The sequence below is a fragment of the Acomys russatus genome, chromosome 25, assembly GCF_903995435.1.
Source record: "Acomys russatus chromosome 25, mAcoRus1.1, whole genome shotgun sequence".
NCBI classification, from domain to species: domain Eukaryota; kingdom Metazoa; phylum Chordata; class Mammalia; order Rodentia; family Muridae; genus Acomys; species Acomys russatus.
The window spans coordinates 42,328,009-42,351,431 of NC_067161.1; the positions used below are offsets into that span (position 1 = coordinate 42,328,009).

The window sequence follows — 23,423 nt, forward strand, 5'->3', positions numbered from 1 at the left end:
CCACCACTAGTCACCACCAGGAACCTTATCTATAAAATGTGTCCTCACTTACAAAATAGGACCAATCTTAGCTGGCACAGTGGTTCACACCTGTAAGTGCACTCAGGAGGCAGAGGCAGGCAGATCTCTGAGTTCGAGGCCAGCCTGGTCTACAAAGTGAGTCCTGGACAGCCAAGGCTACACAGAGAAACCCTGTCTTGAAAAGCCAAAAAGAAGAAGGAAGAAGAGGAAGAAAAACAACAAGAACAAGAAGGAGGAGGAGGAAGAAGAGGAGGGGGGCAGGAGATGAGATTCCAGCACTCAGGGAAGCAGAGGCAGGCTCATTGCTGTGAGTTCAAAGCCAGCCTGGTCTACAAAGCAAGTCCAGGACAGTTAAGGCTACAAAAGAAACCCTGTCTCAAAGAGAAGGAACAGTCTTCAAGCATCAGCAAGGTTAACAGCCACTGCTTCCGCTACAGGGATCCCAGCACCCGTAAGTATTCTGACTGATCCTCATCTGTCTCTCAGGCCCCTTGACCACACCCCCTCCAGAAGAAAAGCAAAACAGAGCAGGCTAACATGGAACAGGAGAATTTTTTAGTCTATTTCATACTAAATTTAACAAGCATAAACAAACAGAAGTCTGCATACCATAATTTTTTTTAATTCTTAAAAGATTAGAAGTACGCTGCCAAATGTCAAAACAAAGTACTAAAAGGAAATGAAAGTTGTTATTTTCCTTTTGGTTTTATATCCATTGGCCAAATGTTTTTATTTGGTGTTTACATTGCCACTGTCCTGCTTTGTTTGGAAAAATAGCAATCTAGGGGTTCATTTCCAGCACTGACAACTGCAAGTTACACAGATCTACATGCCCAGTGGCTCCTTCCTTTGCCCAGAAAAAAACACCCTCTCTGCTTAGAAACTTCAGCCATAAGGCCAACAAAAAACAAACAAACTAAAACGATTGGCCTGTCCTCAGAATGTGGGTGACTGCACATCAGCCTCTCCTCCTCTCCTTCTTGCACCATGTGGGGAGAAGAAGGCCATGAGAACAGGGCTATCCTGAAGCATTTCATATTCCTCCCATGAGACTCAAGCCCAAGGCCTCAAGGTTCTAGCAAAGCCACAACTCCTGCTATTCACACACACTTAGGTCTACTACTTATCCGATTGTGAGTGCTAACCGCTGTGCCCAGAGCTAACCCAAACAGCTCCCAGTACTGGGTCTGAGACTCTGCTGGGAAGCATTTCATGAGCTAAATGGAGCCACCGAGCTGGATGAAGTTCTGTGCTCACTAAGGAACCACAAGGGACCACAAGTCCTCAGTTCCAGCCCAGTGCTGACAAAGATTTGCAGCTCATAACACAGCAAGCCTATGAACCACAAAAGTACAGAGAGAAACTTACCGGCTAGAGATATGGCTTAGTTGGTACATGTCTTCCTAGCGTGCATGAAGTCTAAAAGCTGGGTATGGTAAAAGTGCTAGGATCAAAAATCCAAGGGACTAGATAGAGATGGCTCAGCATTAATAACACTGGCTTCCCCCCCCCCTTGGTTTTTTGAGACAGGGTTTATCTGTATAGTCCTAGCTATCCTAGACTCACTTTATAGACTAGGCTGGCCTCGAACTCAGAGCAATCCCTTTCTGCCTCGGGAGTGCTGGGATTAAAAGCGTGCACCACCACCATCCAGCTTAACATTGGCTTTTTATTCTAGAGGACTCAGATTCAATTCTCAACTCGCACGGTCAGATGACCCATAGCCAAATATAAAACCAGCTCCAAGGAGCTCCAATGTCCAATGAATGGCCTCTTCTGGACTCCACAGAAACTGATACATACACACAATTAATAAAAACAAGCCGGGCATGGTGGCACAGGCCTATAATCCTAGCACTCGGGAGGCAGGGGGATCACTGTGAGTTCGAGGCCAACCTGGTCTACAAAGCAAGTCCAGGACAAAAAACAAATCTTAGCCAGACACAGCGGTGCCTGCCTTTAATCCCAGCACTCTGGAGGCAGAAGCAGGTGGTTCACTGTGAGGTCAAGGCCAGCCTGGTCTATAAAGCAAGTCTAGGACAGCTAAGGCTACACAAAGAAACCTTGTCTCAAAAAAAAGGAAAAAAGGAAAAAAATCTTAGGCATGCATAGTGGGCACAGGCTTTTAATCCCAGCACTTGGAAGATAAGCAGATCTCTTTGAGTTTGAGGCCAGCCTGGTCTATGTAGTGAGTTCCAGGATAGACAGGGCTACATAGCAAGGCCTTGTCTCCATAAATCAATCAATCAACCTTTTAAATTTTAAAATTTGCACACACGGTCCTTCAATGTGTGATAGTAGTATAAGCTTAACTTCAGAAAAATGCAATTTAAAATTATACTGAAATACTTTATACTTGTCAGGTTAGGAGGAATCTAGTGGAAGGACGGAGAGATGGATAAGGTGGGGGAAAAAGACAGCTGGTGCTGCCATCTTGCCTCCACAAGCACCTGAGTAAACCACCTTGCATACAAACACGAAAAGGGATGTACGCACGCGCGCGCACACACACACACAACACACATCCCTGACTTAATGCAATTTTTTTTTCCTGAGACAGGGTTTCCTCTGTGTAGCCTTGGCTGTCCTGGACTCACTTTGTAGACGAGCCTGGCCATGAACTCACAGCGGTTCCACCTGCCTCTGCCTCTCAAGTGCTGGGATTAAAGGTGTGCGCCACCACCGCCGCCCGTCCAACTTAATGCAATCTTATCTCTGTGAGTTTCAGGCTATCCATAGCTACATAGTGAGACCCTGTCCTAAAAGGCAAAAGCAAAAAAAACAAAAAACAAACAAACAAAAAAAACAAAAAACAAAAAAAGGAGGGAACGAAAGTATTAAGATTTACAAACAAGGCCGGGCGGTGGCGCTCGCCTTTAATCCCAGCACTCTGGAGGCAGAAGCAGGTGGTTCGCTGTGAGTTCAAGGCCAGCCTGGTCTACAAAGCAAGTTCAGGACAGCCAAGGCTACACAGAGAAACTGTGTCTTGAGAGAAAAAAAATTATGAACAATATGCTATCTTACACTTAATAAAAGGGGAGGGGGAGAGAGCCTGGGTTTAGTGGCATTCATCTTTAATCCCAACACCCAGGAAGCAGAGATAAGCAGATCTCTGTTTAGTTCAAGGCAGGCAGGCGACTCAGTGAGATCCTGTCCAAAAGAGAAGAAAAACAACAACAAAGAATAAGGAAAAAGGGAGAACCCGCACATATTTGCTGTATTTACACAGACTGGAAGGATATTACACAATCAAGTAATTACCGAAGAAATTGGCAAGCAGAACTCAGGTGATGAGGCGTGAAGGGAGATACTTCCTAAAGTATACTTTTTAATGACATCTTTTTATTATTTGGGCAACACACATGCCACCATGCATATGATGAAGTCAGAGGACAATTTGCAAATGCTTTTACCCACTCAGCCACTCACCAGGCCCCTGAAGTGTTTTAATAACCTTTCACTTTAGCACTAAGTATTTAATTAAATTAAATGGCCTATCCATTTCTTTTTTATTTAAAAAAGAAATATTAGAGCCACACCAAAACCTTTAGCTAACAAACCTAGATGACAGCATCGAGACAGGCCAGCAGTGAGTGCCAGCCCTGTGAGCAAGAGGGACTAGACATCAACAATTGCCAGCCAGAGGCAAGGAGCCAAGGCCTTCCTAAGGCTGTCCCTCTCTTGGTGAGGCCCCATGACTTTCCCCATAGTCTACTCTACCCTAAGCTTTCCTTCTTGGTGGACCCACCTGTAGCCCCATATTCAAACCTACCCAACGGGTACCCTGAGCAGGTCTACATCCCATCACAAGGTGGCAGGTCACACCAAGCTCCCCATCAGGTTTTACCTAGCACCTATTCCTAATCAGACCTGGGCACAAAACTGGAGCATGTAGACCAAACAAACACAGCCTCCCTCTCCCAAACTCAGCAGACACAACACAGAGGAAGCAGAGGACAACAGTAAGGACAATGAACTTCTCCTTCCTTTTGAGCAAATGAAGAAGCGCTGCCACTCCAAGAGCTTATCTGTCAACAAAAAGGCATCTCTATCTCAGGCATCCCTCAATTTCCCCTAGGTCAGGAAACAGACATAAGTGGCTTAAGATTCAAAGGATAGCAAGCCTTAAAGCTACTGTTCTCAGTCACGAAAAACCACAACAAAATCATGTTTCTGCATCACCCACCATGAGAAAACCTCAGACCAAACTATTCCAATCTGTTTCCGCGGGCGGGGCCTCAGAGGGCAGGGGGAAGTCTTTATACCAGTTACCACAGGCTGAGCAGTCCTGCTAAGGAAAATGTTTACTTCCTCTTTCTGAGCTCTAAACTGATTGGTTTCTTTCTAAATAAACGTTTTGTTTTGTTTTGTTTTGGGGGTGGGGTAGGGGGTGAGGGGTCCGAGACAGTTTCTCTGTGTAATAGGCCTGGCTGTCCTGGACTCACTTTGTAGACCAGGCTGGCCTGGAATTCCCAAAGATCTGCCTACCTCTGCCTCCCAAGTGCTGGGATTCAAGGTGTGTGCCACCACGCCCAGCCTAAATAAACTTTTATAAGTCTTTTATTATAGCCTTTATATGTCTAGCAAAAGATGCTACCACCTAGCTAGGCAGTGGTGGCGCACGCCTTTAATCCCAGCACTCAGGAGGCAGAGGCACGTGGATCACTGTGAATTCGAGGCCAGCCTGGTCTATAAAGTAAGTCCAGTCCAGGACAGCCAAAGCTACACAGAGAAACCCTGTCTTGAAAAACTAAAAGATGCCGATGCCGCCGCCGCCGCCGCCACCACCACCACCACCAGACAGAAGTGTATCTTTGGCTTGGCTGTCCTAGCCTTCCTTTGTAGACCAGGCTGGTCTCGAACTCGCAGCCATCCACCTGCGTCTGCCTCCTGAGTGCTGAGATTAATTAAAGGTGTGCACCACTACACCCAGCGCAAAAGAGCTTTGAAAATATTCAGTATGTCCAGGTGCATTGGTCACACTTTTAATCCCAGCACTCAGGGAGGCAGAGACAGGCAGATTGCTGAGTTCTGTGAGTTCGAGGCCAGCCTGATATACAAGGCAAGTCCAGGATAGCCAAGGCTACACAGAGAAACCCTGTTTCTGAGAGGAAAAAAAATTTCAATGTGGTACCTTTTGCTGAATACACAGCTGCCTTCCAGCTTATTGATGGTCAGTCTTGGGAAAGACTGAAGGTGGTTGTATGGACCAGCCAGGTAGACTTAGCACCACTGCACGGTAAACTCAGGATTTTTCCCACCACGAAGCTTATTCAGAGGTATTCATACAACTCTGATTTATCCACATGCAGAATGAACACCAAGGGCCCCAGAAGGAAATGACTAGGCACAACATGTCAGAGAGAGGCCAAGGTGGCCCAAAGGGACTTCTGCTTTTAAAGGGAAAAAAAAAAAAAAAAAAAAAAGCAGTGGGGCAGAGGCAGGAGAGCTGAGTTTGAGGCCAGCCTGGTCTACAAATCAAATCTAGGACAACCAAGGCTATACCGAGAAACCCTGTTTTGGGTGGGGGGGGAAGCAGTAGGCTAAGTGGAAGGGACCAACCTTGTCATCAAGCCAACACAGCCTACCAAAGGCAGAGCACACACCAGAGAAGATGGCTCCCGTCCAATGTTGCTCTCACTTGGGACTGGACGGTCTTTAGGTGCACTTGGTAGTGTGTAGCAAGTGACCCTTTCCTTTATACCATGGAGATAGAGAAAATGAGGCCCAGTGACTAGTCAGAGAGCCAGTGTGCTCTGGAAGCCTCCAAAGAGCATGCAGCAGTGCCAACAGTTTGGTTCTACAGCTCAGTCTTAACCCTGCCACCCTGCTCCTCTTCCTCCACACCCTACAGCTCAGCAATAGCACCCCAAATTGCTGTTCATTCATCCTACCGTAACACTTCCAAATGTCCACTGAGTGCGATGTTCTCCTGTCTGCCCCAGGCCTCTGAGGATTTGCTAACCCACTACAGAAGAGTGGGGACACATCAGCTCTCCTGGGGGGAAGCAATGTAGGCCTACTCACAGATAGTAAGCCACTGGAACCCCAAGGGTAGGAGAATGGGAGGGTGGTGGACATAAACAGACTGACAAAAATAAGCCATGACTCAGTTAACAGCAGTCACAGTTGACAGGCCTTAGGGCATGTTCAATTTCAGTCTCCCTTAACATCATGTGCTTAAAAATGTCTTCGATGATAAAATAACACCACGAAATTCGGAGCTTTTGGCATGCTGGGCACTTGGAATTGAAGGGCAGTGTATCGCCTCAGAACCAAGAGCCCTCTGACCTCCGGTCCTCCTGTCTGTTGTCTCTTTCTTCCCCAGAGCAAGTCATGAAAATTAGGATCTTCTTTCCCAAGACAGGTTACAAAAACTGGGCCTCTTCTTCCCAAAGCCAGCCACACACTAAGCAGGAGGCCATGATTGCTCTGACCCCTCCCTACTACCCACCATCTGTCAAGGATGGCCCCACAACCTCACTTACCTTATCCAACAGTGGCTCCTAAGATGTGCAAAATCAGAGTCCTGTACCAAACCCTGGAGCAAGGAGCAAGTTTCATCTCAATCTTTATTAGAGATTATACCCTTTCTATCTGACCCCCAGGCCTGCTACGACAGATACCCCAGTCTTTCTGAAGGTTACAGATTCTAAAGATTACAGGAGTCAGCTATATTTTTGTCTTGTATGTCTCTCATCGTGGATATGTCAGTATGACCCTTATATCAGAGGACTTGGCTCCTTCGCCCTTAATAATCTTTTTTTTTTTTTTTTTTTTTTTTTTGAGACAGGGTTTCTCTGTGTGGCCTTGGCCATCCTGGACTCACTTTGTAGACCAGGCTGGCCTCGAACTCACAGCGATCCGCCTGCCTCTGCCTCCCGAGTGCCCTTAATAATCTTAAGGGACTTTGTATATAAAGGCTGGTGCACGCCTTTAATGTCAGCACTTGAGAGGCAGAGACAGGTGAGTTCAAGACTAGCCTGATCTACAAAGCACAGAGAAACTCTGAGGGGGGGTGGGGGGAGGGACTGACTCTGAACTGAGCTTCCTAAAAGCCTCAAGTGGATTGTACTGAGTACAAGTGAAAAACAAATCAGGTTCACAGATGATTTTCCTCATCCTGAGACCTTTGAGCTTTACAAAAATGGACACATGGTCTGATGTGCTCCCCAACTCCATGGATGGAGCTGAATCCCCAAGATAGAGCATGGGGCTACTGTATTCAGAAGCAGCCCTTGCAAAAGGTGCTGCTCACTATCAGCACATTGCTGCCCATTTACTCCTGTGAGGAAGCAATGGCCAACAGTATGCAGAGCATTCCATTACACCCATTCAGCACACACTGAGTTGACAAGGACAGACTTGACCAATCTCTAGGGCCCAGTACACAGTCCAGAAAACCACAAACTTTGTGGGATATATAAATAAAGGCACTGCTTTAGTGCCTGAGTATGCAAACCTTTTCCATCAATGGATCTCATGAAAACACAGGTCTGTCCCAGAAAACTGAAGAGCAGAATAGCATCTAAGAGCACTGAGCATGCCCTCCATATCCGTGCTGAGAAGGTCTTCGACCCAACCTAACCCCACAGCTGAGGCTGGAGCCAGAGAAAGGGAGAGCTTTCCAGCAGAGAAACATTTGAGCTAACAAAGCACAAAGAAGTCTGATACCTTGTGCGTTCTCATGCGGTTGTATTATGCACTGTACCTCAAACTAAGTTTCTCCAAAACGCATTTGTTGAAATAAACAGAAACAAACCATTCCCTATCCTCTCCTTTGTGATACTTTCTTCTTGATCCATGCGCCCTATCATCACACTTCAAATTAAGCAACAAGTAGTTAGTTAAAATAGCAACTATTAAGCCAGGCACAGTGGGGCACGCCTTTAATCCCAGCCCTCAGGAGGCAGAGGCAGACAGATCGCTGTGAGTTCGAGGCCAGCCTGGTCTACAAAGTGAGTCCAGGACAGCCAAGGCTACACAGAGAAACCCTGTCTCGAAAAACAAAAAATAAGGGCTAGGGAGATGGCTAAGCGAGTAAGAGCACCTGCTGCTCTTCCAGAGGTCCTGAGTTCAATTCCCAGCAGCACATGGTGGCTCACAACCATTTGTAATACAATCCAATGCCTTCTTCTGGTGCGTATGATGACAGTGTACTCACAGACATTTAAAAAAAGGGAAAAAAAAGCCGGGCATTGGTGGCACATGCCTTTAATCCCAGCACTTGGGAGGGAGAAGCAAGTAGCTCTCTGTGAGTTCAAGGTCAGCCTGGTCTACAAAGCGAGTCCAGGACAGTCAAGGCTACACAGAGAGACCCTGTCTCAGAAAAAAAGAAAGAAATCTTCAGTTTGTTTAAAATAAAATAAGAGAGCAACTATTCACAACAGCCAAATTTAAAACTTTAAATGACAATCAACAGGGAAGTAAACAAGTTGCCATCTATCTATACAGAGATTACTCAATAATAATAAGGAATAAAGTGCTAATCCATGCTACAACATGAAAAAAACCTGGAAAGAGGCCAACCAAAAGGCCACATAATATAAGATGCTAAACACAGGGAATGTCTAAATCTGGCAAACCAGAGCTAGAAAACAGCTTAGCAATTAGGCAGGGATGTGCAAGCCACTACCTCCAGTCTAACATGGTTACAATGGCAAATTTCACTAAATATTTTGCAGTAACTAAATTAAAATAGGAAATATCTGATGGTCTGATACATTTTGATGTTAAGTAATAAAACGCCTTCACAGCTAGGCAGGGCAAAAGATCGGCATGGCTAAGGTTCCCAGGCATAGGGAGACCGAGAGAATCTTGGGAAGAAGAGAGACAGGAGGAGAGGAGAGAAAGAAGGCCACCATGGGTTAGGTGAAGGAGAAGCACATGGCCGGCGTGGATAGAAGATTTGGTCCAGATGAAGAACATTAGCAAGTATATGAGATTATGGATGGGAGGTAGCTTGGTAGAAATTATTAGAAACAGATGGCATGAGATTGGGGCAGATATCTGCCCCACTATGAGAAGTGGTTTAGAGGATTAATTTCTGCCCTGCCCTAGGTTAATTAAGGATATTTTAAAATATCTGTGTCTTGATTGATTGCTAGTGGGTTAGAAAATATTGTCATAATAATAATTACAGACCTGATAATAAATATTATTATCAGGTAAATTGATAAATTAACAACAATAAATCTCTTATTAATGCTTTGTCCTAATAGAAGTGGTAACAAGATTCAACCCAAAATAGTTTTGTATAGAGATAATCATTGTTTGTTGGGTTTGTTTGTTTGTTTTTAAGGCAGAGTTTCTCTGTGTGGCCTTGGTTGTCCTGAACTCATTTTGTAGACCAGGCTGGCCTCGAACTCACAGCGATCCACCTGTCTCTGCCTCCCTGGTGCTGAGATTACAGGCTCTGGCACACCCAACTGAGATAATCATTATTTTGTAACTGAAAAAAAGCCAGCTTTGAACACGGAGCATATAAAAATCTGCATTAGGCCGGGCAGTGGTGGCGCACGCCTTTAATCCCAGCACTCGGGAGGCAGAAGCAGGCGGATCACTGTAAGTTCGAGGCCAGCCTGGTCTTCAAAGTGAGTCCAGGACAGCCAAGGCTACACAGAGAAACCTTGTCTCAAAAAACCAAAAAAAAAAGAAAAAAATCTGCATTAGACACAGGTGTGGTGGCACATGCCTTTAATCCCAGCATGAATCTCTTTTTTTTTTTTTGTTTGGTTGATTGGTTTGGTTTGGTTTGGTTTGGATTGGTTTGGTTTTTTGTTTGTTTGTTTGTTTTCGAGACAGGGTTTTCAGTGTAGCCCTCGCTGTCCTGGAGTAGCTCTATAGACCAAGCTGGCCTCGAACTCATCACACTGATGTGCCTGCTTCTGCCTCCCAAGTGCTGGAATTACAGGCCTGCACCACATCACCTGGCCAGCCTGGATTTCTTGAGGTCAAGGCCAGCCTGGTCCCAGGAGTTCCAGGAAAGGCCAGGACTACAGGAAGAAAACCATTTGGTGGGCCCACAGTAGAAGCTGGGTGTGTATGTCACACTCGTACCTGAGTGCTTAGAGCATACTGACTCACAGGCAAGCCTAGGTTACAGAACAGACCTTGTCTCAAAAAGAACGGTCAATTTTCACCCAGTCAATCTGCAGAAAGTCCCAATCTATTGAAACTGTACAGCCATTATCAACAGAGTCTGGGGAAGCTGAGTAATGAGTTTCACTAAGTTATGCTGTTTTCACTTGCTGAGTCCTCCATAATAAAACCAAGTTTGTAGCCAAGTTTCTGGATTATACTCCATATAGATAAAAGCATCAGGTGCCCTTAGCTGTCAAATGCCAAGGGCTCTGCCAAGTGTCCCCACCCTGAGCCAAGATCACTTAAACCATGTCCCTCTACAGGAGGCCACAGAAAAAAACACCCTGTCAGAAGAAAATCAGACTCCCAACCCAGATTGCCAAGCAGGAGCACAAGGAAGTGACCAGCCTGAACCCTCTCCATGAGCCAATGTAGAGGCCTGTTGAAATTTCAGTCATCAAAAAAAAAAAAAAGAAAGAAAGAAAGAAAGAAATTTCAGTCATCAGCAAGGTGCAGGTAATGTCTGGACACAGAGGAACTTTGCAGGAAACACCTTTAACAAGAGCTCCAGAAACAGCCCTTCAAAGAAAATGTGAGCAGATGGGACAGCCAGCCTGAGGACTGAAGGAAGAAGACCCACCCCCACAGATAGTAGCACCCTGATCCTGTCATTGCCCATCCTGGTTCTCTTCCTTCCTCTTTAGAATTAGTCCTTTGGGGAAGGCAGTCTCATAGTCTAAGAGAGTGTTTGGCACCAAGATTCCTGACCACAGACTTGTATTATTTTGATTTTTGATGGAAATGGCTCCAGAAGTACCTTATAAGGAGTCGCTTTTTATGAACTTCAAGCATGATACTCAGAGGAAAGTACCAGAATATGCTACCAACTACAGTTGGGTGCCAAAAATAGGAGGGGATAGGAAACAAAGAGTCACAGCACAAACAATACCACCTAAAACAGCATCAGAGAGTGTGCAGAGCCCTGGCCTTAGTTCAGGACTAGGTGCCAGGTAGAAACAGGAGAGACTCTGGGTCAAGAATCTGAAGACAGAAAATGAGGTAGAGTACAGGGGGTGATGAGAAGAGCTGAAACAGGGAGGTGATGACAAGCTCAACTACCCTGAGCAGAGAACACTATCATGACTGCACCGCTAAGTCCTGTGTTTCCAGAGTGGAGAACAAGCAGGGGGGAAATGAGTGAGCACCATGGGAGGGCTGGGGCCTACAGAGAACTGGTTCTCACAAGCCCCATCTAAAGATGGCACCCACACTGGCTCTGACCCATTGTTGCCAAGCAACAGTGCAGCCTCCAACTGCTAAGTGTTCTGATTTGTCCATGATGCTACAAATGTGGAAATCTGCACAGGATCTGCTTTTGGTGTTGGCAATTATAGTGAACAAATATTGGCCTCCCAAACACCTTATCCCTAAGACATTCACAGCCTAGTCCAAGAACCTGTGAACATGCTAGGGTTTTTGTTGGTTTTTTTTTTTTTTTTTCCCCTTTCGAGGCAGGGTTTCTCTGTGTAGCCTTGGCTGTCTTGGACTTGCTTTATAGACCAGGCTGGCCTCGAACTCACAGAGCTCCAGCTGCCTCTGCCTCCCGAGTGCTGGGATTAAAGGTGTGTGCCACCACTGCTTGGCTTTTAAATATATTTTAATGATTTATTTATTGTGCATTGGTGTTTTGCCTGAGATTAGGCCATGAGTAAAGAAATATGAAAGGTCTAGCAGCTGGTAAAGGTAAGCAAGTGGCTGCTTCTCCGTGGCTGCCTCACCTCTTATCAGGACTGATACCCCCAAAACAACCAGCAAACTGAGACAGCACCTAAAAGAGACACCATTTATCTGGCTAAGAAAATTCCCCTGTGGTTCAATCCTCTTGCCCATACCAAGAACTGCAGGCTAAGGTCATCTCATCACCTGATAGCCTGTACCTAGCCAGGGACAGTCTGTAACATGTGTTTCAAGTGTACCAGAAAGTTCCTTATCTTCCCCACATGGCCATAAAATCCTCCAGGGATTTCTAGAACACACAAACCGCTCTAAGTGTGGGCCTTCTAGTCCCAAGGGACCATTCATGTCATGTCAGCACCAGCCCAGGATAAAATTATCATTTTGGCCCTGGGAAACTGGCCTACAAAACAGGGTGGGACAAAACTCTTTTTAGCCACACCCTTCTTACTGCCACTGAACAGAGTCCCACTGTCAAATGCTCTCTCTGGGAGAAGCCTCATGTCCCTATTGCCACCTAGCTCCCCAGCACCTGTAGCAAGATGGCGCTTTGGCTGATCTTAATACAGCAATCCATTTCAATTCAGCTCTATTGCTTTCAGCAGAGCAGGACTGTTCAGGTAAGGAATGGGGTGGAGGACCTAGAGCATGGCCCACTCACTGTACTGAGAGACTGAAAACCACAGCCGACCAGTTCAGTCGTATCCAGCTGTTGCCAGAGCTGCCCGGCCCTTCCTCCTCCTTTCTCCACTCAAGAGGGTACCAGGTTTCCAGGCCTCTGCGTACACAGCGCCATTGGCTCCTCTTCTACTATCCCCCATATAACTCTATACTTTCAAGAACCAACTTGCAGATGGTTTCCTGACACTTCCTCTGACCCTCAGATTCCATCAACCTCTAACACCACTTTTTTACATTTCTCTACCTACTGATATACCCAGAGCCAACATTATTTTTCACTCTGTCGGAAGCCAGTATCTACAAACCCAAAGACCTGAGGCAGGGATTTAAATTTTACTCACTAACTCATGTATCCCCGAGCAGGAAACATAGTACATGTGTGCAATAAGCATCAAATAGGGGCATAAATTGAACTTCCTTTTGTCCAAAACACCATAAATTACATGATACTCATTTAAATACACTAGTTTAAAACCCTTGTTAATTTTTTTAAGCTTTATTTATTTTTATTTTAGGCACATTGGTGTTTTAACTGCATTTATGTCTTTGTGAGGGTTTAGGATCCCCTGGAACTGGAGTTACAGACAGTTGTGAGTTGCCATATGGGTGCTGGGAATTGAACCTGGGTCCTCTGGAAGAACAGCCAGTGTTAATTGCTAAGCCATCTCTCCTGCCCCCTTACTTGTTATTTTTGACTACTAACATTAAATATCAAAATTATGAACTCTTTAGTAAAAAATGTCTTGAACAAACTTACTTCTAAAATACGATTTTGCGGGGCCAGGCGTGGTAGCGCGCACCTTTAATCCCAGCACTCGGGAGGCAGAGGCAGGAGGATCGCTGTGAGTTCGAGGCCAGCCTTGTCTACAAAGTGAGTACAGGACAGCCAAGGCTTCACAGAGAAACCCTGCCTCAAAAAAAAAAAAAAAAAAAAAAAAAAAAAAAATTGATTTTGCTGAGCATGGTGGCACACACCTCTTTTTTTCGAGACAGGGTTTCTCTGTGTAGCCTTGGCCATCCTGGACTCACTTTGTAGACCAGGCTGGCCTCGAACTCACAGTGATCCGCCTGCCTCTGCCTCCCGAGTGCTGGGATTAAAGGCATGCGCCACCATGCCCAGCCAGCGCACACCTCTTATCCCTACACTTGATAGGGCGAGGCAAGAGGATCACAAGTTTTAGACCAATCTAGGCCATACATAGTAAGACTTTAGGACACCCCCCCCCCAAAAAAAAGAGGGAGATAAAAAGAATTGCAGTTTACAACGGACCTGGAGAGATGGCTCAGTGGCTAAGAGAACTGACTGCTGTTTCAGAGGATGCAGGTTCAATCCCCAGCACCCATATGGCAGCTAACTTTAAGTACAGCTCCAGGGGTTCTGACACCCTCTTCTGGTCTCCAGTGGCACCAGGAAAACACATGGTACGTGAGCAGAGAAGCAGGCAAAACACCATATAATATAAAATAAATCAAAAACAAATTTTGCAAATCCTGCCTGCTGAAATCATTACAACAACCTGGAGTATGAGAAGGAACCCTTGATGGAGAGATAAGAACCGGCTCTGCCTGCTCCTTGCCTGGGGCTCAGGTGGAAAGGGTTACCCAACAGATGACAATCTCTCTGGCACTTACTCTTTACCCTTTGCTAAACTACCCACTTCTTCAAGGTGGCTTAGGGACCATCTTCCTCTCTCCTTCTGCCGCACCTCTTCTCTATAGCTGGTTCCCAGTGACTAAGAGAGCTCAGGGCTCATATCTCCCTAATGCGCAAGCTTCCTCTTCTTTCTAATTCCCATTTCCTTGCGTCTCCCAGACCCTGATACTCCCAGAGGCTCCCCTGAGCACAGGGCTCAGCTCTCCAGCCACACAATTAGAACTGTCTGGGCACTTCTAAAACTCATTGGTCCCCATCAGAGACTTTTTTTTTAAAGCTTCCCCGACTTCGTGACTTGTAGGTGAGTGTACCAGAAATAAGAGCTCCCCGGCCATCAAGTACAAACTCCTTAGCCACCAAGCACCCTCCCCAACAACACGGATTCAACAGAACATACAATCGAGATGCACCCACAAGGGTACCACACCCAAGCCCACCTCAGGAATCCAATCCTTCTGCCCCCATGGGAAATGCCTTCCCATTTGCTTTAGAAAATTCCTTGTCCTTCAAAGCCCAGCTCAGCCATCCCTTTTCCCTGATGCCCTTCCTGACTCTTCTAGATTTTTCCCCCTACATTCTTGGCCTCCTGACAAAAAAATCAAAATCACAATTCAACACACCGATGGCTTCTAATTTTCTTACAAATGTTAACTTAGTCCTCTCAGTCAGACTAAATGTGTCAGCAAGAAACACTTCATTTACACCCATCGATATGACTCCAGACTTCAAATATCCTACCTAGTGTCACAAAACTGTCCTTCAAATGCCCATACCTCTATACCTCTTGGTTACTACTCAGAGAGTAGTGTAGGGTTTTTTCCCCCCCACTGGAGCTTGTGGTGAGGTGAGCTGTTGTCATAGAAATAACTTCATATCTTTAATCCTAGCACTCAGGAGGCAGAGGCAGGTGGATCGCTGTGAGTTCAGGCCAGCCTGGTCCACAAAGCGAGTCCAGGACTGCCAAGGCTACACAGAGAAACCCTGTCTTGAAAAAAAAAAAAGAAAGAAAGAAAGAAAGAAAGAAAGAAAGAAAGAGAAAGAAATGGCTTCATAAAATTTCAAAAATCAGACCAGTAACAGACTGAATTGAAGCACATTGCTAAGCCCCCCTCCCAGGTTGAGAGCACTCATCAGTCAATTGTTACTCTGAGAACTGCTATGAGAGAACAGCAAGATCACAGAAACACACAGCACACCTCAAGGTGAAGGAGGGAAAACAATATGGTTCTGAGTTTCCAACAAGTGCTAGTAAAGGATCAGGTGAGGGGATGGCTCAGTGGGTAGGAACACACACTCTACTAACATGAGGACTCGACCCCAGAGCCCATGTGAAAAGCCGAGCCCAGAGCACATGCCTATACCCCAGCACTGATGGGAGAAAACAGGCTGAACAAGAGTTCACTGACCAGCCAGACCAGCCAAATGACAAGCTGCCTTCTCCTTTAAGAAAGGCGGGCCGGGCGTGGTGGCGCACGCCTTTAATCCCAGCACTCGGGAGGCAGAGGCAGGCGAATCGCTGTGAGTTCGAGGCCAGCCTGGTCTACAAAGTGAGTCCAGGATGGCCAAGGCTACACAGAGAGAGAGACCCTGTCTCGAAAAACCAAAAAAAAAAAAAAAGAAAGGCGGATCACTGTGAGTTCGAGGCCAGCTGTGTCTACAAATACAAAGTGAATTCCACCACAGCCAAGGCTACACAGAAAAACCCTGTCTCGGAAGAAAAAAAAAGAAAGAAAGAAAGAAAATGAACCAACTAACTCAGCTAAGGAAAATGCTTGTAACAATAGTGCAAATCATGAAAGTGAGAGCAGTGCCCAAAGAACCCAAATTCCTTTCCAAATGCCTACTGCCATCTTCAGAGCAATACTTAGAAGCATTCTGAGTTTCTGCTGCACAGCCAACTAGTGCTAGACACCTCACATGCCTTCCCTTTCAGTCCTCAGGCCAGGCCTCCAAAGACTAGTCACAAAACTGGCAGCATCCGTAACTATACGGACCATTATTATTAGTTTAGTTTTGTTTCATTTCTTTTTGTTTTTGGTTTTTTCCAGACAGGGTTTCTGTGTACCTTGGATGTTCTGGACTCACTTTGTAGATCAGGCAGGCCTCAAACTCACAGCAATCCACCTGCCTCTGCCTCCCAAGTGCTGAGATTAAAGGCGTGCGCCACCACGCCCAGCTCTTGTTTCACTTCTTTTTCTTTTTTTTCTTTTTTTGGTCCTTTTCATTTTTCTTTTATTTTAAAGTTATAATTACATCATTTCTTCTTCCCCTACCTCCAAACTCCCCCATATACTTACTCCTCTCATTCACCTTTAAATTCTTGTTTCACTTCTTGAGACAGGGTTTCGCCTTATAATTCTGGCTGTCCTGGAGCTTGCTGGGTAGACTAGGCTGGCCTCTTAACCCACAGATCCACCTGGTTAAAAATGTACGTTCTCTGGGCTGACAAGATGAATAGGGAGGTAACGACAATTTACCACCAAACCTGCCAATCTGAGTTGTATCCTCGGGACCCACATGGTAGAAGAGAACTGACTCCCACAAGTTGCCCTCTGACTGACACACACACTATGGTCTGTGCACACACATGACTAATAAGCAAACAAACAAACAAATGGGGGTCGCAGAGATGGTTTAGCAGTTAAGGGCACCACTTGATGTTTTCCCAAAGGAGCTGAATTTGAATCCTAGCACCCATCCACTGGGTGCTCACAACCACCTATGTAACTCCAGCTCCACGGTATTCAGTGTCCTTTTCTGACTACTGTGATCACCCTCACCCACACAGCGCATATACAAACACCAACACAAGTGCATTTATATAAAGTATATGTATGTAAATATAAAACAGTAATAGCTGAGCATGGTGACCCACTCAGGAGGCTGAGGCAGGCGATCTGTGGGTTAAGAGGCCAGCCTAGTCTACCCAGCAAGCTCTAGGACAGCCAGAACACTATGGTGAGACCCTGTCTCAAGAACTAAAGCAGAGGCAGAAGCAAGCAGATCGCTGTGAGTTCGAGGCCAGCCTGGTCTACAAAGCGAGTCCAGGACAGCCAAGGCTACACAGAGAAACCTTGTCTGGGGGGGAGGGGAATGAATATACATTCTCAAGGCTGGGTATGATATAGCTAGTGGAATAGTGTTTTGTCTACCCTACTCAAAGCACTGGTAGGTTCAATCCCCAGTGCCACATAGAGCAGAGCATGGTGGCACATGCCTACACCTCAGCATTTAGGAAGTAGAGGCAAGAGATTCATAATTTTAAAGTCACCATAACTACAAAGTGAATTCAAGCCACCTCGGCTACACAAGACCCTATCAAAAGAGGGGGGAAATGTGCTGTCCGGCTTTATCTACAGAACTGGAAACTCTGGGGTGGAGCCTGGGAAGCAGCTGAAACCAGCCCTCTAGGGAATCCTGATAGCCAACAAATTAGTGTTGATGAGTGTCTTTTCCATGAAGTACCCCTTGTTGGTCTCACTGCAGGGGTAGAGCAAATCATGCTCAACGATGGATGGATCCCACTCCACTCAGCCAGGATGCCCACTAGACCAGACCCCATGTCCAACTCCAGAGCAATCTGCCCCAAGGCTGTGGTAGCCACACAATGTCATTAGGTTCTCTCAGACCCAACACTGCAGGATGAGAGTGATGTGGCAATGACATTATCAAAGAAGAGTGAGAGCAGAGGAAAGATGCAGCCTGCATTCAAAAGTGATTAATTACACATGCTTTCAAACTCACATCATGCATTAGCCCTGGATGGCCAGCCATCCCTCAGGAAGAGCTGAGTTACATGACCAAAAGCTGGAGTCCCTATGGACCAAGTCCTTGCTGTGTTTTAAAAGGAGAAAGCTGAGTTACCCATTCTTACATGCAGCACATTGCCTGGATGGACTAGGATCCTCAGGACCCTCCACTGCTGAGAGAGTTACCACAAGAACCAATGCACTCTAGGGAAGCTCAGACCTGGCTCAAAGAGGCATGCTTTTTTTTTTTAATCTAAATAAAACACCTATCATATAATATCATATAAAGTAGCCTACCCAATTACTGACATTGAAATCACAGGACTCCCTTAGCCGGGCGTGGTGGTGCACGCCTTTAATCCCAGCACTCGGGAGGCAGAGGCAGGCGAATCGCTGTGAGTTCGAGGCCAGCCTGGTCTACAAAGTGAGTTCAGGATGGCCAAGGCTACACAGAGAGACCCTGTCTCGAAAAACAAAAAAAAAAAAAAAAAAAAAAGAAATCACAGGACTCCCACAGATCCTAAGATCTAGAGAAAGCAAGGAACTTTAACTCATTTACAGGTCCCAGCCTTTCAAGAGACTGACTCAGTGTGAATACTAACTAATCTGAGTGTAAAATAAATAAATAAATAAACATTGTGAGCTCCAAGACAGCCAGGGTGGTTGTACATAAAAACCCTATCTTTTTAGAGGCCCCTCCAAAAAAAGAGCTTCCAGATTTTAGGACCTGTACTTCTCAGTCAGACTGCTAAAAGCCATTATAGATAGTGGCTGAATACACATTTAGCTGCAGACATGTTTCCCTGTACCTGCTTTTCTAAGTTTCTATTTTTTAGGCACTATGAACAAACTAAAAGAAAATTCTAGGCCAGATGTGGTGACACATACCTTTAATCTCAGTACTTGGGACGCAGAGACAGGTCGATCTGTGAGTTCCAGGCCAGCCTGATCGACAGGACAGTGAGGGCTACATAGAGACTCTGCTTCAAAAAAAGAAGAGGAACCCAGGTGTGGTGGCGCATGCCTGTAATCCTAGCACTTGGGAGGCAGAGACAGGCGGATCACTGTGAGTTTGAGGTCAGCCTGGTCTACAAAGTGAGTCCAGGGCAGTCAAGGTTACATAGAGAAACCCTGTTTGGGGGTGGGGGGGGGCGGTAGAGAGGAAGGAAAGATAGAACTAATGAACAAAAGAAAATACATTTGAGGGTTGCAGAGATGGCTAAGTGAGTAACATTTCTTGCTCTTTCAGAGGATCCAAGGTCAGTTCCCAGCACCATGTCCAGAAGCTCTTAGATGCCCTAACTCCAGCTCTAGGGTACCCCACACCCTCTTCTAGCCTGAGAGCACTGCACCCACATCAACAAAGCCAGGAGCAGTGGCACATGACTGTAATCCCAGCACTCATGAGGCAGAGGCAGACGGATCACTGAATTTGAGGCCAGTCTGGTCTACAAAATGAGTCTAGGACAGCCAACGCTACGCGGAGAAAACCCTTTCTCGAAAAATCAAAATAATAATAATAATAAAGTACATCTTTTTTTAATTAAGAAAGCTGGTCATGGTGATGAATGTCTTTAACCCCAGTACCAAGCCAACACAGACTACATACTGCATCCCAAGAGAGCCAGAGCTACATAGCCACTGACTAACTTATCAAAATTGTCAATTTCCAAAAACTCAGTCAGCTGGAGGGCTGGGAATATAACTCAGTGGCAGAGTGCTTTGCCTAGCAGACTTATGTGAGGCCTTAAGTTTAATTCCCAACACTGCAGAAAAAAAGAAAAAGAAAAGAAATCCGCTGGACAGTCATTTCACAATACAGCTGGCACACAGTAGTGGTTTATGCCCGAGCAAGGCTGAACAGTGGAGCTTGTGGTACAGAATCATAAAAACAATGTCCTCCTGGCCTGCAGGACTACTTATTACAGATCTTTACTGAGCGCTATTGTATGTCACAGACTGAACTGAGCCATGGGAACGTAAAGAACAACAAGACAACCACTGGCCTTAAAGATGTCACAGTCTCAAAATGCCAGAGTACTGTGTGGTGGGGAGGTTGGGGGCATAGAGGAAGAAGGGCCTAAACATTGGCAGCTGGCACAGGCTTGACAGAGATGCTAACTTAAACCCAAATCTACTTAAACCAGCAGACCAAGGGCCAAGCATGGCAGCCCATGCCCTGTAATTCAATCCCTGGAGAGGGAGAAGCAGGAGAGTCAAATTCCAGGCCAACCCAGGTTACACAGTGAGACCCTCTGGGAGGGAAAAAATTCTGACTTCAACACTCAGAGTCCCTAGGTGCTCATGCCAGTCAATCGCACCCCATCAGCAAGACAGCAATGCTCTGCATGCAGTGCACAGTTGAATGAAATTCATTCCCTGCTTTAGCCCACAAAGAACTGAAAGTTGCCACTACTAATGAAATTAAAAGCTGGGCGGTGGTGGCGCATGCTTCTAATCCCAGCACTTGGGAGGCAGAGGCAGGAGGATTGCTGTGAGTTCAAGGCCAGCCTGGTCTACAAAGTGAGTCCAGGACAGTCAAGGATACCCAGAGAGACCCTGTCTGGAAAAAAGAAAAAGAAAAGAAACTTCCAGAAAAAGTGAGCCATTAAAATAAATCAGATTCTCCAAAACTTTTCAACTACTTTTTTTTTTTTTTTTTTTTTTTTTTGAGACAAGGTCTCTCTGTGTAGCCTTGGCTGTCCTGGACTCACTTTGTAGACTAGGCTGGCCTCGACTCACAGCAATCCACCTGCCTCTGCCTCCCAAGCGCTGGGATTACAGGCGTGCGCCACCACGCCCAGCTCAACTACTTTCATAGGAGTCTTATCAGAATCTCCACCCTTGGGAAATCTACTCCTCATTATGAAAGATTACATAAGAGGTAGCCATATTTCCAGAGGGTTTCTGCAAAGGATAGGCCATTTTCCCAGAGATTAAAACACCATGCCAGGCATTGTCACTTCAAAGTTTCAAATACCTGGGCTGGAGAGAGTGCTCAGGATTTAAGGGCACTTACTACTCTTTGAAAGAACCAGAGCTCAGTTTCCAGCACCTACACCAGACATCTCACAACCAAATGTAACTCCAGCTCCAGGCGGTCTGACACCCACTTCTGCTCCTCAACAGCACCTACACTCACAGGTGCACATTACCCCCTCACATACATAATTTTTTTTTTTAAGTTTCCCACTTCTTTGTAACTCATATGTTTGGCACCATACACCCTGCAGGCAAGGGAGACTTCAAAGAGCCCCCATCTTTCCATCTCAGGGCTCAGGGAGAAATCCAAGTACCCCACAAAATTACTCAAAACTTGCTCCTGATCCAGCAGTCCCTGTGGTACAATACTTTGCAACTAATATTTACAAAAAAAAAAAGCCCAGTCAAGACAGTTACAGATAACCAGCCTAACTTTAAAACAGAGGTTGGGGATTTAGCTCAGAGGTAGAGCCTAGTGCAAGGCCCTGGGTTCGGTTCTCAGCTCTGGGGGTAAAAAACTTTAAACATAAGAGCTGCCTGGGTGTGGTCTCCCACACCTTTAATCTCTCCACCCAAAGAGGCAGAGGCAGGTGAATCTCTCTGCATTTCGAGGCCAGACTGGACTACCTAGGGAGCCCCTGTCACAAAACGTATGGAAAGCAAACATCCGAATAAATGACAAATGAGACCTACAGGTGCTTCCCCAACATACTGTTAGTCACAAACAGCCTTCAAGAAGCAGACTGCAATTCCTCCCGCGTTCATTTAAAATGCAGACCAGAGCTTCATTACCAACAGAATATAGATGACAAGCTTAATTACCAACATAGCCGATCACTGTGGGCCCAGCATCTGCCGCTATCACTCCAGAGTTTCAAGACCACAAAGTTCCCGCTAAGTCTTCACTATATTACATAATGACGGGACCGTCCATCATAGAAATTCACCTTTTTTCAATCATTCCAACCCCATTTCAATCCCTTCTTCCACAGGGCATTTTTTTCTCGAGTGTGCAAAAGACGAATTCACAGGTCTTTCTCGTCTTTTTCCTGCCCATTTTTCTTGTATAAATGTTAAAAACAGCAGGCAAGCGATTTGGGGGAAGTCCTCAAACGTTAAGTGCTGTGGTGTGTCCTGGAGACGGGGCTTCCAGATGGGACACGGACACCCTGTCACTGGGTGACCTTGGGCAAACTAAGGCATCTTTGGGCCTCAGTCCCTCTAAGTCAAAAAAAAAAAAGCACAAGAATTTGGCTAAAGCCTATCCTTGCTGAAACACAGACTTCAAATGCGCTCCCAAAGCAGCACTTAAGTGAAGAGGCCGCTGGGAGGGACTGAGGCCCCAGACCGAGAACGGACTTAACACCGGCCGAGCTGGGAATTCTAGGGAGCTCAGACAGTGTGCCCCACCGCGAAGCCACTGGGCCAACTTCAGGTTGCAAACAAAAACCTGTTGGCCCGGACTCCTCTAGGAATGGCCTGCCTCTCCCAACGCGCTCCGCTCGCGCTCTCAGGGAGCTGGCCCACAGGAGAGCGAGGGTCTCCCGGAAGAGGCCGGTCCCCACGCGCGGTTCGCCCACCCGGACTCGCCCAACATGGGCCACCGGGTCTCCTTCATCCCACGCGGAACAAAAGGCAGCTGGAGCCTGGCTCCGCCGCCCCCGTCCCCGCTGTGCTGTGGAGTGGGGGCCGGGTAGGGGAACCCAGTCCCAGGGGGCGAGAAAGCCGTGGGTTAAGAGGACCCCCCCACCTCCTCCGGCTCCCGAAGGGACGCCGGGGGGCTCGGACCCAGGCGAGGGGAGAGCCGGGGGGGGGGGAGAGCACACACTGGGGAGGGGCGGGGTTGCTCCAAACTGAAGGCTCCCGAGCTGAGGTGTGAGGCGAAGACAGGCGCCCAAGCCGGGAGGCAGCCGTCCTCTCAGCCTAGAGCGGGCTCAGGTGGGGCGGGGCCTGGCTGAGCAGTCCAGCAGGGTGGGGTCCGGCTGGCCGCACGGTGCACGCCCCGGTCGGCAAGGGGGAAGCCGGTGCTCTAGGGATGTCCACACACTGGAGAGAAGGAAGGTCCGCGCCCCGCCCCGGCTCCGGAGCCACCACCGCCACCACCCCCAAGTCCCGCGAGTCCCGGCTCACCTCCGTTCCCGGCCCGCGCGAGTGCAAGGCTGCAGCCGCCGGCGACGCTGGAGAGGCGGGAGCGACCCGAGCCCGTGCAGCGTTTGACACCCACACGCCAGCCAACATGGCGGCCGAGAGGGGGCGCGCCGGTGACGAGCGCGCGCGCGCCAGCCCCTCCCCTCCGAGCGCCGAGGCCCCACCTCCGCACCCATTGGCTCCACCCTTCCTAGCTCCTAGGCCCCGCCTCCAATACTGTCCGCCCCTCCCACATATGCCCCCAAGGCCTCCTCTAAATAGCTCCTGCTACCACAACAAACCCAAGCAAATTTATGAAGCCCTAACTCAGAACTTACACATCTCCCACCTCAACAATTCCCCAGGGCATACATACTACCCTAATTTTCAAT

At 47.0% G+C, this 23,423-nt stretch overlaps 1 protein-coding gene across 5 annotated transcripts in view; it reads right to left on the reverse strand.

Annotated features, from left to right (window-relative positions):
• Epn2 (epsin 2) overlaps positions 1–23,163 on the reverse strand; it is a 66,942-nt gene extending 43,779 nt beyond the window's left edge. Inside the window, exon 1 of one of the 5 annotated variants that reach the window (XM_051168283.1) lies at positions 23,035–23,163. The gene's annotated coding sequence lies outside the window, so the exon portion shown is untranslated. Of the gene's footprint in view, positions 1–22,484; positions 22,664–23,034 lie in introns of those variants that run through there. The other 4 variants (XM_051168282.1, XM_051168286.1, XM_051168287.1 and 1 more) reach the window with 4 other exon arrangements.
• Positions 23,164–23,423: the final 260 nt, after the last annotated feature.